Consider the following 19,287-nt stretch of genomic DNA (forward strand, 5'->3'; position numbering starts at 1 on the left):
TGGCCCGGGGGCCATCCAACCCCCCCAAGGTGAGGCGGATTCGAGGCCGGGCACGGAGGCGGGCGGTGCCGAGGGCGCTGGCTGGGGACTGGCGGGTTGAGAGAGCGGGGGAAGATAGACAACTCCCCAAACCAAGTGGCGGGCCCACCCCGCCTCCCCCTGCCACCTCCTCGGCGGCCATCCAGCGCGAAGCCGTGTGGGCCCGGTAGCTGCCACCAAGCACCCGGAGTTGAGATCCACGTAGACACCTCGGCACAACAGCAAGCCCCTCCCACCGGGAGGGACACAAACCGGCCGGCACCTCGGCGGCCCCTCCCCCTTTCCCCATGCCCCAACGGTTCAAGCGGCAGGCAATCCTAAACGCTCACATTGGGGCCGGAGCTGGGAACCTAAACCAATCCTCCAGGCCGAGAGGAAACCCCTCCAGGGGTACCCAATAACACAGACAAAGGCAGGACAGGAAAGGCCGGCTAACTGCAGCTCAAGAAACATCTGAAATACAGCCACTGGAGCCAAAGTGAAAACCCCCAAAACAAATGCGGGACAAGAAAACTTGGAAGGGGACACACCCCGAGAAGTCGAGCCCATTCCAGATACAGACATCGGAGAAATCCTCCTCGATTCAAAAGCGGGAATTGGCAACATAGATAGCAAGCTAGACTCCCTGTCCACCAAAGTTGACCAACTTCAACACCGTTTAGACAAACATGGGGACAGGCTGGACATGGCTGAACAACGAATTTCTGACGTGGAGGATAACGTGACCTCTATGACCGCCAGAGTGACAACGCTAGAAACACAAATGAAAGCTGTTATGGCCAAGAACGAGGACCTAGAAGGGCGTTCACGCCGGAACAACATCAGGATCCTCGGGATAAGGGAACGACAAACCAAAGTAAAAATGGAGGACTTCATCGAAAAACTATGCAAGGAGATATTTGGAAACCCTGCATTGTCTGACATGTTCGTGGTGGAGCCGGCTCAAAGGGTCCCAACTACCCGCCCCATTCCTGGAGCAGCCCCCCACCCAATAATCGCAAAATGACTTAACTTCAGAGACCGAGATACAATCCTCCGGCTTGCAAGAGAGAAAGGGCACCTGCAATACGATGAAGATAACATCCAATTTTTTCCCGACTTCTCCCCTTCGGTCCAGGCCTTGCGCAGAACATTCACTGGCGTAAAACATTGACTGCAAGACAACAAGTTGATGTATTCCATGCTCTACCCAGCCAAGCTACGTATCCAAAACGAGGGCAAGTCACAATTTTTCAATACGCCCGATGAGGCAAATTCATTTCTCAATAACCTGGGGTGCAGACAAAACATAGACAACGTTAGACCCCGAAGAAGAGAACGAGCCAATGGGGAACCACCCTGAAATTCATCTGCATCCGTCAATAGGCTGCCCTGAGACGCATAAGAACAATACCCCGGATCCAGACTTCCATGTTAAACTTTAAGGTGCGCTGGTCCTTGGAAGCTCCTTAGTGCCCCAAGCGCAGCTTAGTTATGTTTCGGGACCTTGGGAGGGGAAAGCTGATGGGCAAGTTGGGGGTTGCCCATGATTGGGTGGGAAATGGTTTGTTATTATGGAATTGTGCTTTTCAGGGGCCCGTGCTCCCCCTGCCGCTGCCCGAGAAACGCCCAACAGCTGTACCATAGTCCGCTGACATCTAAAGATGCGGAAACTCAGAATCAACACATGTGGAACACCCCACGACAAGGTGGTGCCCCACCCTGACCAAAACTTACCTCAAAATTCAATTACTCACGTCATTCAAGCTAGCTACGTGGAACATCAAAGGTGGCAATAACCCGATCAAAACCAGGAGAATGACACAATACCTCTGAAGACACAAGGTGGACATCGCCTTGGTCCAGGAAACCCACCTCCTCCCGGGAACGGAGAACTGGTGGGCCCGAGATTGGGGGTGCCACAGATACTTTGCGTCTTTTTCCACATACTCCAGAGGAGTGGCAATCCTAATAAATAAGAACTCTGAAATTCAAATTACTTGCAAAGTGATGAGGACGGAAGGTCACTTCTACTACATGGAATTCTCAAACTCTGAACTCGTATTAATAATAAATTCCTACGGTCTGAACACAGACGGTTGCAACAACTTTGATTGGGTCATGACGCACCTGGGAGAAACAAGATCAGCAACTATAATATGGGCAGGTGACCTGAACACCACTCTAGACCCACAGAAGGATAAATTCCACCCGACCTCCTCAACTACTCCAAAGCTGCGCTAGGGTCTGGAGATCTGTAGAGCATACGACCTAGTGGACATCTGGAGACACCAACACGGCGAGTCCCGGGAGTACTCGTTCCACTCCTGGGTCCACCAAACCAGCTCCCGCCTGGATTACATCCTTGTATCCGCACACAGCCAAACTCAATGGTCGAATAGCCAAATACTGCCCAGAACCATGTCCGATCACTCGGCAGTAACAGTGGAATGCACCCCGTCAGACCCATCGGAGGGAAGGAGACACTGGAGACTTAAACCTGGGTCACTGCAGGATCAGGTGTTCGCCGCCGAACTCCGCACAGAAATCACAACATTCCTCGAAATCAATCAAGGATCGGTGGCGTTCGCTGGCACCCTGTGGGAGTCCTTAGAATGCTACATCAGAGGAGTCTGTTTATCCAAAGAGCAAGGAATTCTGAAACTCATTAGACGAGAACTGTTGCAGAGGGAGACTCGCCTGAAAGCGCTTGAACAACTACAATCGACCAAACACGACCTTCAGGTGCTGGCGTCACTGACGATAGAGCTTGATAAGTTCAGAGCAGCCGCAGATCGAGAACTGATATTTCTCTCCCACGGCCATCGCGTCTGCCAGTATGGAGAGGGGCAGAAACCAGACACCCTTCTTGCGAGACTGATAGTAGCAGACCGAAAACCCACACAAATTGAGCAAATCCGAAACCTCCAAGGAACCCTGGTGTACAACGACAAGGAAATAGCAGAAACTTTTCGCATCTTTTATCAAACCCTATACACTAACTTTCACGCCACCCAAAGGGAACTGTCCCAATATTTAGCAGACATAGAATTATACTGGGTTGACACCATGTTAAGGGAACCCCTAAACACACCTATCGCTATTGAAGAAATCCTCCAGGTCATCGAAGACCTACCAGGCACCAAAGCCCCAGGCTCGGACGGGCTGATTGGTGAGTTCTTTAAAACATTTGCGCCCATCCTTGACCCATTATTATTACAAGTCTATGAGGAGGCACTAGAAACCGGATCGCTCCCCCCGACCCTCCGTGAGGCGAACATGATACTACTCCACAAAACTGACAAACCCCCAGAGGAATGTGGATCATACAGGCCAATATCACTGATCAATTTAGATAACAAGATTCTGGCCTCCAGACTCATTCCTCTGATGCCCCCGATGGTTCTGGCGGACCAAGCCGGATTTATACCACGCCGCAATACCACGTTCGGCATTAGACGCATGTTCAGAGTTTTAGAGGCGACAGACCCTGCACACCAGGCAGTGGCAGTCCTCCTCGATGCTGAAAAGGCCTTCGATTCTATCGAGTGGCCTTTTCTTTTTGAAATCCTTCAGAGAATGGGCCTAGGTAAGAGATTCCTCCAACTGACAGCCCTACTATATAACCAGCCCTGATCCATCCCACATCATTCTAGGGAAAACCAGATCAACGGTGATCAACCTTCAAAGAGGAACAAGGCAGGGATGCCCGTTGTCCGCCCTGCTCTTTGCATTGGTGATGGAGCCCCTCGCCTCAGACCTTCGAGCTAAACACATACAAAGAGGCCTATCCTTCAGTCCCCATAAATTAATAATCTCCCTATAGGCGGATGATATTGCCCTGTATATATGCGACCTGATAACAAACCTAAACCCAGTCATCCGTGACATAAGAAGATTCGGCAACTTCTCCGGCTTAAAAATTAACCATAGTAAGTCAGTCATATTCCCACTCACCCCCGAGACCCATAGCTTCCAAGATGATTATGGTTTTAAATGGGAACACACAAATGTACGCTACCTAGGCATTCAATTGGCCAGAGACCACCAAACACTGTTCCAAGACAACTACGGTAAAGTAATCCAAGCATTACAAGGGAAGGTCGACAGATGGAAATCACTTCCGCTCACCCAATGGGGCCGATTGTCATTAGTAAAAATGGTGATACTCCCCAAACTCCTCTACCTGTTCGGAAATCTCCTGCTAGTGCCCCCAAAACAGCTCCACCATTTAAAAAGCATAATCCTGGAACTTCTTTGGGCGGGCAAGCCAGCCAGAATAGCTTACCAATCATTACTACAACCTGTTAAAAAAGGTGGAATGGCTCTCGCCGACTTAGAACGCTACTATTGGGCATCACAAGCCCAATTCCTCGGGCACTGGTACGCTACGCAATTCATTCGCCCTCATGTCCAACTAGAACGCGCCTTGGCTTCCCCCAATCTGCTCAGAGCAACCATCCTCGGCCTGACCCACACCCCACATAAAACCCTAAATACGGTCTTTTCTACCATAGCAATATGGAAGAAAATAGCGTTGAAGTGTGGGATCAAGACCAGATTCTCCCCTTTACTCCCGGTAAAGTTCATTCCCGGAGTCCCATTGACCACAGAAAAAGTATTCCTAAACTGGGTTGTCAAGCTAAAACTTAAAACCATAGGCGACCTCTTTGTCGATGGTCACTTCCTCACTCCCGAACAGGCCAGATCCCGTGGAGCCTCTACTGCCCTAGAGTTGTTTATTTCTGCCTCAGAGGCGCCCTACATGCTATACTACCCTTGTTCCCACAACAGCCTGAGACATGGCAATTGCTCCACGGGGTTATCCAGTCGCAGGGTGAGGGCAAGCTAGTCTCGATGCTTTACAGATCCTTACTGGCAGACACTGCTCCAAGCCCAGTAACACCTAAAGTGAGGTGGGAAAAAACCCTCCAGACCACATTCCAGGACGACGATTGGGAATACATTCTGGCGCAAACCCAGAAGATATCCCTAAACACCAGGCACAAACTGATCCACCTAAAATATATGCATCAAGCATACCTCACCCCAGCCAGAATTCACCGCTACCATCCCTCAACCCCCCCCCCCCCCACAGTGCGGCCGATGTAGCGCCCCAACGGCAGACTTCCTCCACCTAGCTTGGGCCTGCCCGAGGTTACAACACTTCTGGGAATCGGTTATGGAAAAGACAGCTGCAATAGTGGACGTACCCATAGAACCCAACCCCAAAATCACTCTTTTGGGACTCACCAAACACTTTCCAACCATAATTGCAGTGTATACCTTCTACTCTAGTTACTACCTCAGCTGTCATCAAGTGGGGAAGGTGGTCACATCCACATCAGTCAGCACGAGCCCAACTGCTGCCATCATTGTTACAATCAACAAGATGATCATTTAATTGTTCATACTGAAACCCCTTATGTCTACACTTTTTTTGTTTTGTTTTCCTCCATACTCTTTCCTCCCCAGATTGTACACACAATGTTCTCGCTCACCTTCGACTGACATCTTAATTGGCGGTGTGCTAGCAGTGTGTTTGGTGTTACTGGTGAGGAAGGTCTTGTTTGCCTACTTCTCTTGGATTATCCCCTCATTATTTGGCACTATGACTACACTACAGTCCTCTTTCTATTGCAACTGTTTTGATCACCGGCCTACAAACACACCGCACATGCGCAGAGTGCCAGCAGTGTGTTTGCGGGATTACGGATCTGCGGCCTTGGCGGTCGGAAAAACTTAGTTATGCTAGTCGGCTGGTAAGATCTTAGCTTCCGGTAACTCCCTAAGTGGAGCCCTGGTGCTCCAGCCCTTCGTTTGTGTTCTGTTGCATCTAACTGCATATTTTTCCACATGCTGCGTTTATTCTGGCACCATCCAAGAGAGCTTGACCATTGTTAGTTCAGTGTTCTCCTCTGTGTCGTCACAGTCTGTACTGTTTCTACTGCCTATCACTCACTTGTACTCTCAGCCGACCGCTCGGTCCTAGTTCAGGTGAAGTGGGCTGTTACCACGAGTGAGGCAACTGCAAGGAAACTTTTGCCACTTCAAATCTAGGAGTTGCACTTGGTTTCGTTCAGCTGTTTAGTCAATTGCATATTCCTCACTCGTGCGCATTCACGTTTGATAAGTGCAGCCCTTGAACTAGGATTTGTGACTTTCACCCTATTCTACTTGCAGTGAAGGCTCTGTGGTATTTAACCTTTTTGGAACATCATCTGTACTTTTGAGAGTTGCGTGGCGACTGCGGGCCTCCGAACCGCTTGGATGCACCTCGCACAAGGTAAACTGCATTGCGGGGTGCAAATGTTTCAAGAAGTCCTTTCGAGTCTCCTGGGAAGGACATGAATAAGAGCCTTTATCTTAAGGAAAACTTGGCTTTCTGGCATCAATACAAGCGTCGGTTGACTGCAGGCAATTGCGCCTTTGAGCCCACCTACTCAGTTGAGCTTGGAATGTTCGGCTTCTGCTTTAAAGGGTGATTGTGAGCCGTGGAGCCCTTGAATCCTAATCAAGGCGTATTTGTTTTGTCTTGTCCAGCTGCCCATTGGATTTCAGAATCTGGTTGGCGTGGGGGTGACTGCGGGCTTTGGTGCCTTCGAGCCTCCGTGCCACTGTTCATCTACAATAAGGTGACTTGTGATCAGACAACTTCATTTCGTTTGGACGCTCCTGCTAAAGCGGCGTTGGAGTCTCCGGAAAGTCACAAAAGCATCAACAGTGACTTTCAACATTGTTCCGATTCAGTGGGACTGTGATCTTGTGTGAAGTGGGGGGTTTCTTGTTTACTGCATATTTTAGTTGTTGCAGTGATTTCTACATGACTGTCGCACAGTGCACACGACCGGGTGTCTTTTGAGGGATTTCAATTAGGGGGACTTCACTTTACTCTTGAGTGGTGTAAGTGAAGGTGCCTCCTTGGGTCTTCCGACCTCCAGTGTGTGCCTTTTGTCAACATTGATTGTGAGCACCTTTTCCGTGGTCTGAATGGTGGATGAGTTTGTAAACGGTGTGGTGTGCTTTGAGGAAAAGAGTGAAACAGGTGAGCTACTCGGCAGTAGCGTAAGTCGGTTAAAGTTCTCAGCTGGTCTTTAACTGCATATGAAATAGGACCGTCATGGAAAGTGCACGGCTGTTGGGCTGGAGCCAGAACGGTGTGTCTGCCGAGCTGTGAACTATGTGAGTTGCTTTGATTCCAGGGTATAAGCTTCGATTAGAGAGCTGTGTACACTTGTTTTCTTTAGGCCTTGGAGCATATACATCCTTATGCAACACGCACTAGCCGAACAAAGAGGGTGTGCCAACTGTTTTTTTTTTTTCTCTCTCCTTCTTGTGATTTGGAGGGTGATCATCCGGTGGAGTGTTGTGGGAGTATTATTCGGAGCCGTGAAAAATGGGAAACGGACTCCGAAGTGACCGCAAACTTTATGAGCCTCCAGCAGGGTTAAGTTCGGGCTCGCAGCTGGAGATTATAGAAGTAGCAACAACGTTTCCGGTGTGCCTAAACGAGCTTGAGGAGATCTTGAGGAGAGCAGTGAAGTGGGTACCTCCATATGTGAGGAAATACAGCACACTTTCTGCTCGCATCAATCCAACATCTCGGGGCGCACAGAAACGTGTAGTAACCTGGAAATACAGGCGAGTGAGATAGCTGAGGGGGCGTGCGAGTTATTGCCTCTGCTAAAAACATTTAAATTGAAGGAAATGAATATACCTGACCAAATGGAAGGAAATGTGGTAACAAACTCTAGTAATATCTGATGATGAAATGAATCAACGTGCAGATATCTTACCTCACCCATCTACCCCAGTTAATCTAAGCGGCTGCGGTATTGAAAATGTACGTCTGTTCAGTAATTCCCCCCCAGAAGTTAGGGTCATCTTGGGCAAGGGTGGTGCCCATATGGGGGAATCATAAGGTCGACTACTCTATGGGGGAGTTTTGTAATTTGAAATCTAGCTCCCCGACCGATGTGCAGGGTCATTTAAAACCGATGGCAGCTTTAATGCTTTCGGTCCCGACATAGTTACCTCAATCCATCATTTTGAGGGGAGTGCCCTGGAAGTTCGTGCTATGGGTGGACAGCATCCAATGGGCACTGATTTTCCAGTGCTGACACGAATCTTAAACTTGCTGGACAGAAGGCACGAGCAAACGCTTTGTGAAATTGGTGCCATGAAGGGCTACCTTGTAGCAATATTATGCAAAGTAAATCTGATTGAAGGGCTCTTATTCGCCTGTGACACGGTTGCCGCCTTAACAGTTGGCAAAAAATAATCTTAAGGTGTTCACAGTTGATAGGGCTGTGCAAACACCTGCCGACTATAGGATGGTGGGGAAACCTATTAAGTCCTTGGCCGAACTAGTAGCTGCAAATGCGAGTCAAGGGGAATCTAATTTGGTAGTAACAGTGAGGGAACTTGCACAGGTTGTTACTTCTAATTCATTGGCGATTCAGAAAATTGTACAGGAGATCATTGTGATTCCGCAAGTCAATCATGTTAACCAGGATCATCTATGTGGTGAGGGGCTGGAGAATTTTAAGGATGTTCCCTACAGCAAACCTATTGACAGTCCTTCTGCATTAACTAATTTGATAGATTTGGAAGATGATCTCCATGCTAAGTACGATCACACTCCTACAGCGCCAGTATCTATGGAAAATACGGAGGCTCTAGTTGTTGTGTTGTCTCGAAAACAAAAAAAATGGCTGTAGGGGCATTAAAATGAAGAACCCGTCAAAATAAGTCCTTGAGTGTAAATGTAAAAAAAATCTAAGAATGAATTCTTAAAGAAAAATGATAATCATGGCTCATATATTAAGGATATCTGTAACTTATCCAATGAGGATGGGGTCATAAATTTGCAACAGCTTAACACCGAGTCCAAAGTCCTACTGAATATTGAGCGTGTAAATGTTGTTCCACTATTAAAATAAGTTCAGGGGAAAAAGTGAACTAAAAAAATCTCTGAACAACCTTGCAAACAGGAGTCTAGTCCCAATAAGAACAAATGGATGCTTATGGGGGGGGGGGGGGGGGTTTGGGGAGTCATGTGTATATATAATCAACAAAAACAATCTGGTTTATTAAAATTCTACCCCGCACTCCAGGCGAAAAAAGCATTCAACAGAATTAAAGGTATGGGTGGATTAATGCCTTCAGATCCAGCGATGCATTGATAGGCCCCGGAGGCCCTCGCACATGGAAACAAGGCACAATCACCATATACGAACTGATATGCCAGACACGAGGTTCAGTTCCCAAAATCTAGGGTTTATTGCAAAGCAAATAGTCTCAGTCGGCCGACCGGATCTCGCGTCTCACAACGTGTGTTACCCAGACCTCGTGAGACGCAAGACAATGAGCATTCTACAACAGTCACATATATACAAAAAACCATCATATTATCAGTCGGTGACACATCAAAACCGCCCATAATGTATCTTCTTTAGCAAGGGTTCGGTGATTGACAATTATGATGAGTATGACACCTTCTAAGACATTCATTCAGCAACAGTTGCAATCTGCAAAGGCGCAGACACTATTCTTTGTTACAGAGAACATAATGCTCTTGTTCTGCGAGCAAGCTGTGTTCGTAGGAGAGACACATTCCAAGACCTGCTATCTCCTAGTTTCTATTTGTGGGCTAGAGGTCGGCTTGATCTAAAGGGGCCCAGAGAGGAGGGGGGGGGCATGAAAGAGAGTATAATTCATGCCTCTAGCTGTCTATTTCTACAGTTTCTGCCGTTTCAGCGAGGCCAGCTGGCACCTGCTTGGTGATTAAATGCCTTTCTGCTTACTTTCAAGGACTTGTGAGGGAGGAAAACAGTGCATTTCTGTCTGGGCTAGTCTCTCAACATGTAACTTGTGGCCTCGCTCTGTGCAGGGGCAGAATGAAATGGAATCCATTTTAGCAAAGCGTTTGAACAGAAAAGCAAGAGAAAGCAAAAATGGCGAATTTTCTTGGTACAAAATGATGATCTTTGCAACTGCACTTACAGAGATTGTGGGATCTATTCCCCCCCCCTATCACCAATCCGGCCCACATCCTTAATCCAAACCACTAGAATGAGCATGTTGGGGTGACTTTTATGTCGTGGAATTCGTGTGGTCTTAGAAACGTTTTGTCATGGGCCACCCAACTCGACGCTGCATCACGCCCGGGAGTTATTCTGATTCAGGAGACAATGTATTTAACGCTGTTTGCAGTAGAGGTTTATGACATTTACTATCAGGTAGTTAAACGGGGAGTATTGGGGCGTCCTTCTGGTGGCCTTGCAATACTGATTGATAAAGCCTGCAGGATTGTCTCTAAACTAGTATTTGCTCATGAGTCACTCCTTATTGTAGAACTTCATTTCTCAGGGGCTATTAAGGAGGATATTTTGGTTGTCTGTTTATATTGGCACAAATTGGTGTGCTCTATCTCCGATATGTGCGATCGGTTGAATCCGACCTTCGAAGAAGCGGTCTCTAGAAATCCGGACTTAAGGGTTATTGTTGGTGGGGACTTTAATTCCACTTGCTGAAACCTGCGACGAGCAGGGGGTGCCTCTCTCTGATGCCCTGCAAGCCGTTCAGTACTTGATGGGGGGGGGGGAGGGGGGTATGGGGTTTGAGTATTTTATGTCTTGGTATTTACAGCTAACTTGGCCAACACAGGACATTTACGAGTATATTTGGTGTACAGGGTATGCCTGTTCAATTATTATTTCTTTGTATCAACCAGGCTTCTCCATCTAGTGGAAGAAATGTTTATTAGTGAGTTTGGTCTAAGTGACCACTTGGCTTTGAAATTGAAGTTGAATATCTCGAGATTTAGATATAAAGCAGTGACTGCTTTGGTCCTCATGAAAACAGATCGTCCATGCATATCTTTTAGATGGGATCATAAAACATGCCTGAGCCTAACTCAAAGAATCAGTGAGGACCCTATTATTTGTTATGCGCCGACTAATTCAGGCTCTGCGTGTAGTGTAGTGGAATGCCAGAATAGAGGGCGCATCCAAGAACATTTGAAATGGTTGGTACAAAATCAACATGAAGGGGGTCTCCAAGCATCGCCATCGCTTTAACGAGAATATTTTGAATCTTAGGAAGGAAAACAGAAGGCAGCTAAGGCATTTGCGCCTAGCTAAGTATGAGTGGTCCACATATAACTATCTTAAACACACGATTTCCCAGTTGTATGGTGAAGACGCTTCAGTATGAACTCCATAGAAAAGATAACCAAAAGATGTTATACCATCTCCTAAGAAATGACAGTAGACAAGTGTGGGCAATGCTTACAGTGATTACTGGAGTAGCTACACTGCTTCAAGAAGTGTCTGTATTGGCCAACACATGGGTGACATATATAAAAAACAAATATGCCTGCCAATCGGCTTTGAATCTACCCAGCACAGAATATTTGAATCCCTGATTTTGAATTGCTTTGTGTTCCCATGAAGATATTGCCGGTGCAATTGCTAAGATTAAAGGCTCTAGGGTGGTTCCATGTGATCATATTGCCGCAAAAATATCGGCATACAAAAATGTTGCCATATTTTTGCGGCGATATTACCCCATGGAACCTGCGGGGGACACCACCGCAATCCCCATATATTTTAAAAGGGAGCGGGGGACACCCCCGCAAACCCCCATCCATTTACCCCATAAATTATCCCCACCAAAAATATCGCCTATGGCCGTTCCCGACGACCATATGTACGGCGATATTTTTGATGGCGATAATATTATTTGATACCTCCAGGGCACCATGGCCTGACTGTATTCCGCCTTCTCTTATTAAAGTAGATCCAGAGTTATAGGCCAATATTTTAAAAATCAAATTTGATTCTATTTACTTCTCAAGAGAAATTCCGCCCACCTGTTATTCAGCGATCATCGTACCCATATACAAGAAAGGAAAGGTTGATGATCCAAATACCTTTAGGCCCATCGCTTTGATGTATGCTGCAGCTAAAAAGGTTACTCTCTTGATTTTAGAGTTAATTCAGTTACACATCTCCCATTTTAAATTTGTTGCCACGTTTTCAAGAAGGCTTTAGAAAACCTATGGGCTGCCCTTTAAATGCATCAATTATGGCCCATTTATATGAACTAACTAAACATTCGAGAACAGGCCCTATTTATATGGCAGCCCTTGATCTCACGGCGGCCTTTGATACAGTGATCAGAGATGTGTTACGGGAGAAGATTATTCACTTAGGTTGTACTTTGATGTAGGATTGCAATAGAAAACCAAATAAGGTTGTCTAAGGATGGGGCTGTAACCGATCTGATTCCCACTGAGATTGGACTTAAACAGGGCTGCAATCTGGCCGCAGTCCTGTTCAATCTCCATTTAGCAGACTTGGGCGCTGGCTGGAGTGATAATGTTATATTCCCTGTCAAATTGGGTCGGTTGGCATTAAACTTGCTTGGTTTTGCCGACGACTTGATGTTTTTGGATCGTACCCCATTTGGTCTTCAGACTAAACTAAATTTGTTCCTCAGTTTTGCCCTAAAACATAATCACCAAATTAATCCAACTAAATCTTTTATTATTTTATTTGCAGATGGCAAGAGGAAAATTGCTAGATTTAACTGGTGTTTGAATGGATCCCTCTGATATCTTATCCTTTTGCTGCTTCTCAAGTATATGTACTGTGTAGATTCACACATTAGAATTGGGGTTTGTGCTCTAAACTGCCCTTTTTCAATATGTCCACTCTTGATCTCCTTTTCAGTTAAGTGGTTCTCATATTTTTGCTCTCCGCGTGCTCACTTATATGCCCCAGTGTCCCTGCTGCTTCTGGGTCGACTCACCGGTCTTCCTTGGCGTTATTGTGTTCTCTCGTGGTCTGCAGATGGACGATTCCCATCTACCTCTTTCTCGCGGCCTCCTTTCCTCTGTGCCCCAGTGCTCTGTGGCTTCTGCTGGACATGCCTGCTTCCCTCTTTCTTAGCCACAGTAAGCGGAATGCTGCTTTCCTTCATCTGCTGATGCCCAGTTGTCTCTCACCGACTACTGATGTTCCAGCAGCTCCACCCAGCTCAACAGCCTCCTGGGTCCACCACACCGGTGAGCCTCCTGGCTCCACCACGCCGGTCACCGCTCTTCGGGTTCTCTGCTCCTCATAGAGAGGTGCAGCTCTCTCGCCACAACAGCTGTTGATGATTCTTGGTTTGGGCTGCTTACATTTCCTGGGCACCGGTGCATGCAAGGAAACAATAGAGCGCTCGCTGAGCTTGCAATCTCTTCTGCTCCACATTGCTCGATCTCTCTTCCTCTTCCTAGTATTTCGGGGATTCTGGGAACCGAAGTACATTGTTGACAATTGACTTGCGAAATTGAAATCGGCATTTTTAAAAGGTTTTCATGCCAAGCCGGTTCTGATTGATTGACAAATGGAATTGAAAAAAAAGTGATTCCATTATATTGACATGGTTGGTTCATAGATTCGATGAAAGCCGTTTTCCTGTTCTTCATAGGAAAAGGGGTAGATGCTTGACAATAGGCCATGAGGGTTTCATACATGGGGGATGTTATTTTCAAGGGGGAATGGGGGAGGGGGGGATACCATGTCTCACCCGATGGAGCCACAACCTCTTCCCCAGAGGCAGTCTCCTTCCATATGATCCTCCCTCGTATAGCCGGCCCAAGGATCAGGTAGTTGCTGCCGCCCCCTGCCACATGGGAGGAGGCTAACGGCCTGGAGATCAGTGATGACCGATTCATCACAACTCTTTCCTGGTTGCACCACAGATACTTGGGCTTCTTGCTCACAGGGTTTCTTAACTTCTGGGGCTGGCTCTTACTCTTGTGGTCTATTTAATGCAATTGACCCTATCTCGTTTACCTGCTCCTTTTTAACTGTGTCACTGTCTTTTTGGCATCCTTCATCTCTTTAGTGCAAAACCTGTACCACTTCAACATTTCTGGTGGCGTATATCTTTTTCCCTTTATCCCACACTACTCTCCCACTACCATGTGCTTTGCTCCTTCTTACATACCTACCTATTCCCCTCTCCATTTGTTGTCCTCTTCCACCTTCTGCACTTCTTTGTCCTACAGTCTGGTTCTTCCTGCGCTGCCGGAAGCAGTCGCCTAGGCACTTAATGTGTCTTCTTATAACAATAGTTGCTTCCCTTCAAAAATAGTTTGATCTACAACAGACGGGAAGGAGGGTGGGACTTAGGTATATGTTGTCACCCCTTACCTTTCCTGTTTCAGAGCACTCTTGTCCTGACCTCACGCATAACAGAAGATTGTTGTTGGGACCCAGATTTCATTCATTAAAGTAGCCTTAGCCTGCACCAATCACGGGGGCCCATTTGGCTTTAAGAGAGCGCTGAACCCCTCACTTAGCAGATCATCCAACAACTTCGAAAGGAGTAAGGACGATGACTCATTTGGACCCGGGCTGAAGGTACAGATTACCTTACATCTTCTGACAGTGAAGGAAGGCCAGGAGTTCCAAGAGGGAAGCAAGATCCCACCCCTAAACATCTCACAGGGAACAAAGGGAGATACTGGACTCAGCAGACCCGCCCAACAGCTCCAGAACCGGTACCCAGCCAGTACACAGCGTGCCCTGCTAGGTTCTGCCAGCAAGCTTCCTACGTGGGAAGCACAGGAAATTATCTGAACGAAGGATAAGGCTGTTGCCTGCAAACACCCTCCTAAGCTTTGCGCCGTTCACCTTGAAAGGACGACACAAGCCCTGCGAAGAAGCTAGGAATGCCACACAATCATCAACCAGCGTCAATCTTTTAAAGGACATTTTCGAGATAGTCGAGTCCTTGAACAGCAACTGGCTGCACCGCCGACTTGTCCCGCCGCAGTCACAAGAGACACTTCGACCAGTGTTCCAGATCTGCCAACTAGCCCAGAGACAATGATTCCTGACCCTGAGCTGCCGTGTAGGGGAGCCTGCATCCGTCCGTCCAGCCTCGCTTGCTGAACTGCCTGCTGCCTGATACCCGCCGCTGTCTCCCATCTAGAACTCTGTTTTAGGAGCCGCAAAGCACCTTGGAACCACCTCGACTCGGTAGAGCATCAAGAACATCTTAAGAACCAGGTACATTGTGGTTCTGCCCCCCCCCCCTAGTCCTTCTCTGAATGCATCTAGAGACAGTTACAACCCTTTGCTGGCTTATCTCCGTATTATCGTGGATCGATGGTGCTCAAAGAAACACGGGTCTACTTTGGGAGTTAATGTAGGCAATAACACTGATGCTAAAGTCCTTGTGTAAAATAGCTGTACTGTCCCTAAACACTCCTCAACCATCTCTCCTGTATGTTTTGTTCCTAGAGGGTCTTTTTCGATAGCAGAAATGAGTGGGCCTGCTCTCTTCATTCCTGCCCCATCCACCAGCCGATATGTTCGGTTTCTAATGCATTTTGTTTGGTAGCTTCCCGATATATCGCCTTCATCGTGCTGCCAACTTTCCTCCTTATCCCTCTTACTTATCTATTTGTTTCTGCTCCTTTCAATTTCCTCTGTACAGACTCTTCCTCTTTGACCTTCAGAATCACAGTATATATAGCCCTCAAAGCGAAACATGTCTTCACTTTCTCTGATACATGTTCCACTGTTTGTAATCTGTAATCAGTGTTTCATTTACCTGATTGGGTATTCTACCATTCACCCTTATCACGTAGTGCAATATACTGGGGTACTCCCCCCCCCCCCTTCTCAAAGTTAATTTGGACTTCCTCCCCTTCATGGCTCTGCCAGCATACAGCTTGGACATGTTTTGTTCATAGAGCTTTCGCTGCCTACCAAACAGCACACTGAAGCCATAATTCTCGCTACTCAAGATGCAAACAAAATAAGGCTTCCCTTTCGTTATTGAAGAACTCGAGCCTCGACTCTTGTGCCTGGGCATCCACATGAAGAACCTATCATTCCCGAAGCGATGGGATATTCGAGTCACAGTACCAGATGTCCAATTTGGTTGCTCTTTTCCTTTATACCCCACCAGGAGGAATCTTGGCTGCCCTTCAAAAGACCAGCTGACGCCATAGATGGAGGTTAGCATTCTCTTGGGCCAATCTCCTTGGGAGCAGGGCTCCATAATGAAGGGGTACTCTGCCTTCTTTCTCTCAGCAAACAGCTAATGTACAGATGGACTGTATGCTGACCCCAATCTGCCATGTTATCAGCCAATCTTAATCGGACAATCCTAGATACCCCATGTAGAACTCTGGATGACGACTGAGGCTGTGTGTTCATCTGAACATAGGATTCTGTTCATCCACAGGCTTCACCAAGGCTGATGTCCCAAGACCTCTATTTCTTACTTTAGGCAGCTGCCTACACAAGGTTCAGCTGAACCACATTCCATGATATGATAGTTTATTTATATAGCGCCTATACACAATGTGTTTCAAAGCGCTTCAAGGCAAGGGAGGGAACAAGGGAAAATACAATGACATTCTTACAGGCCATGAACAGTAAGGATGTGAAGTTAACTATCGTATCAGCCTGACGACATTTCAGATAGTGCAAGAGCTAAGACATAGATAAGGGAGGGAGGGGGAGAGTGGGAAGGAAATGGAAACGGGTAGGCGACTTCTGTACTAGGCCTGATAACATTTCTGGTAGAGCCGGAGAAAAACAAAAGGTGAGGGAGAAGGGTGCAGAAAGGGAGTGGAGGAACAAAACAAGCGACTATCATACTAGGCCTGATGACATTTCAGATAGTGCTGGAGGGATTGTGGGGAGGAAAAAAACAGTAATGGGAGGGTGGAGGAAACAGGCGAGGTTGCTATCATATTAGGTCCAGGGACAATTCTCATAGAGTAAGTGCATAGAAGAAAGTAAGGGGAGGAGATAGGAAAAGGGAGAAGGGAAAGGAGGAGAGAACAGAGAGTAAGCAGTCAAAGAGTGGAGAAGCAAGGGGGGAGAGCGAATACAATTGCATAAGTCAGTACTAACACATAATGTAGCAAGCCAGGATACAAGATGAAGATGGGAACAGCATGATTCAGGGCCACCATGAGTACAAGATGCAAAGGAAGTCCAGCATGAGAGTTGAGAAAGGGTGACGCACCATGAATGAATGAAGTCCATAAAAGTCAAATCCAACATTGGCCACAAGACGGTGATGGTTAAACCAGAATGTATCGGGACAGACTCCTGCAGAAGTAGGCTGGAGGAGGTTGAGGGGGAGCAGGGTAGAAGAATCAAGCAAAATGGGCAACACCTGTGTGCGAGAAGGGGGGGCACAAGAGAACATCACAGGGGGACCAGAGGGAGTGGGGATCGCCTGTGGGGACAGAGGGGGTAACACATGTTGGTGCATGCTTACCTGCTGTCTGAGGAGGGGGTTGGGCCCTGGGTCCTCCTGGTCCAAACGGGTCCAAACAGGAATTGCCCTTTTCTTCGTCTGCCCTTCACTGCAGACGCCTGGGCGAGAGACGCCCTTGATCTAATAGTTAAGAGCAGGAAGGAAGAGGCAGGGCTAAGAAGGTGGGTGGTACTTAGGCCAGGTGACCTAGATCCACTTGCACCTGCTCCCCATCTGCAAAGGAAAAGAGGCTGGAGGGCTCCTTAAGTAGGGAAAAAGAGCGGCAAACAGGAAGGCACCAGGTGGGCGGGGCTTGCTAAGTGGTGAAAAAGAGCAGCAAGCAGGAAGGCACCAGGTGGGTGGGGCTTGCTAAGTGGTGAAAAAGAGCGGCAAGCAGGAAGGCACCAGGTGGGCGGGGCTTGCTAAGTGGTAAAAAAGAGCGGCAGGCAGGAAGGCACCAGGTGGGCGAGGCTTAGGCCAGGTGACCTAGAGCCACTTTCACCTGCTCCCCATCTGCAAAGGAAAAGAGGCTGGAGGGCTCCTTAAGTACGGAAAAAGAGCGGCAAGCAGGAAGGCAACAGGTGGGCGGGGCTTGCTAAGTGATGAAAAAGCGGCAAGCAGGAAGGCACCAGGTGGGCGGGGCTTGCTAAGTGGTGAAAAAGAGCGGCAAGCAGGAAGGCACCAAGTGGGCAGGGCTTGCTAAGTGGTGAAAAAGAGCGGCAGGCAGGAAGGCACCAGGTGGGCGGGGCTTAGGCCAGGTGACCTAGATCCACTTGCACCTGCTCCCCATCTGCAAAGGGAAAGAGGCTGGAGGGCTCCTTAAGTAGGGAAAAAGAGCGGCAAGCAGGATGCTAAGTGGTGAAAAAGAGCAGCAAGCAGGAAGGCACCAGGTGGGTGGGGCTTGCTAAGTGGTGAAAAAGAGCGGCAGTGATGCCTTCCCAGAGATGGGCTTAGTGGAGATCTGTAGACGGCCAGAATTGGGTGGGAGGTGGCTGGGTAGCACTCTCGTATAAACAAAAAGAAAAGACATGAGTCATTTCTGACAGTGCAAGCATTGCCCGAGACTTGTCCTTAACCTATCTGTTATGCCTAATTTATAGCTGTACATGGGTAACAAATCAACTTTCGGGGCACCAGTAATGCAGGGATGGGTATCGGTTTCAATTCCATCAATCAGCCCCACACCTCTAGTACACCAGAAGGGATTTGTATAGATTGGAAATAAAAGTAAATTATTGTCATGGTCATGAAGTCGGGGGCACAGGCATGCAGAGGTCGCATGCACAGGAGACCTGGGTGGACACCGTCCTGCCACCTTTGGCACCAGGCTCATGAACAAAAGTAAACGAGAACATCCATTTAACACCAAAAAGCTTTGATCATGGACATAGCACTTTATATGCATTAACCTTGAACATTCCATCCATTAAGCAGGATGCATTAACCTTGAACATTCCATCCATTAAGCAGCCCCAAGTGTATTCTTGGGTGTGGCTGCTAATGGATTGCCTTTGCACATGCTCACTCTCTAGGAGTGGCAGGGTGTGGCTGGTAAGCCAGTCCTAATGGGCATGCCCACAATCTCAGCTATATAAGCTGCCCCTATCCTCAAGACAGACGCTTCGCATTATTCTGCATCCGCAAGCAGCGTAACGCTTACCATCGCCTGAGGTCAGACTTAACTTTGAAGATCCTGCTCCCTGGACATCCTGCTTCCTGCCAGCATACGTACCAACTGGGGGAAGCTGTTCTTACCTGTACATCTCTTCGGCGAACCAAGTATTCATCTTTACACTTTCCAGAACGCCGAAATCTTCATCTTGGCACCGCAGCACGACACGCTCCATCGTCGACAACTGCGCCTGCAAGGAAAAACAGCAGGTTAGACGTCGAAAAAACAGTCATCTTAAGGTTGCGCTTCACCATACTTCACGCTTTCCTTTAAACCATCACTTACCTGCTGTCGAACATTGCGGTAGCATC

Source organism: Ambystoma mexicanum, chromosome 9 (assembly GCF_040938575.1).
Source record: "Ambystoma mexicanum isolate Mex_15411 chromosome 9, UKY_AmexF1_1, whole genome shotgun sequence".
Lineage (NCBI taxonomy): Eukaryota > Metazoa > Chordata > Amphibia > Caudata > Ambystomatidae > Ambystoma > Ambystoma mexicanum.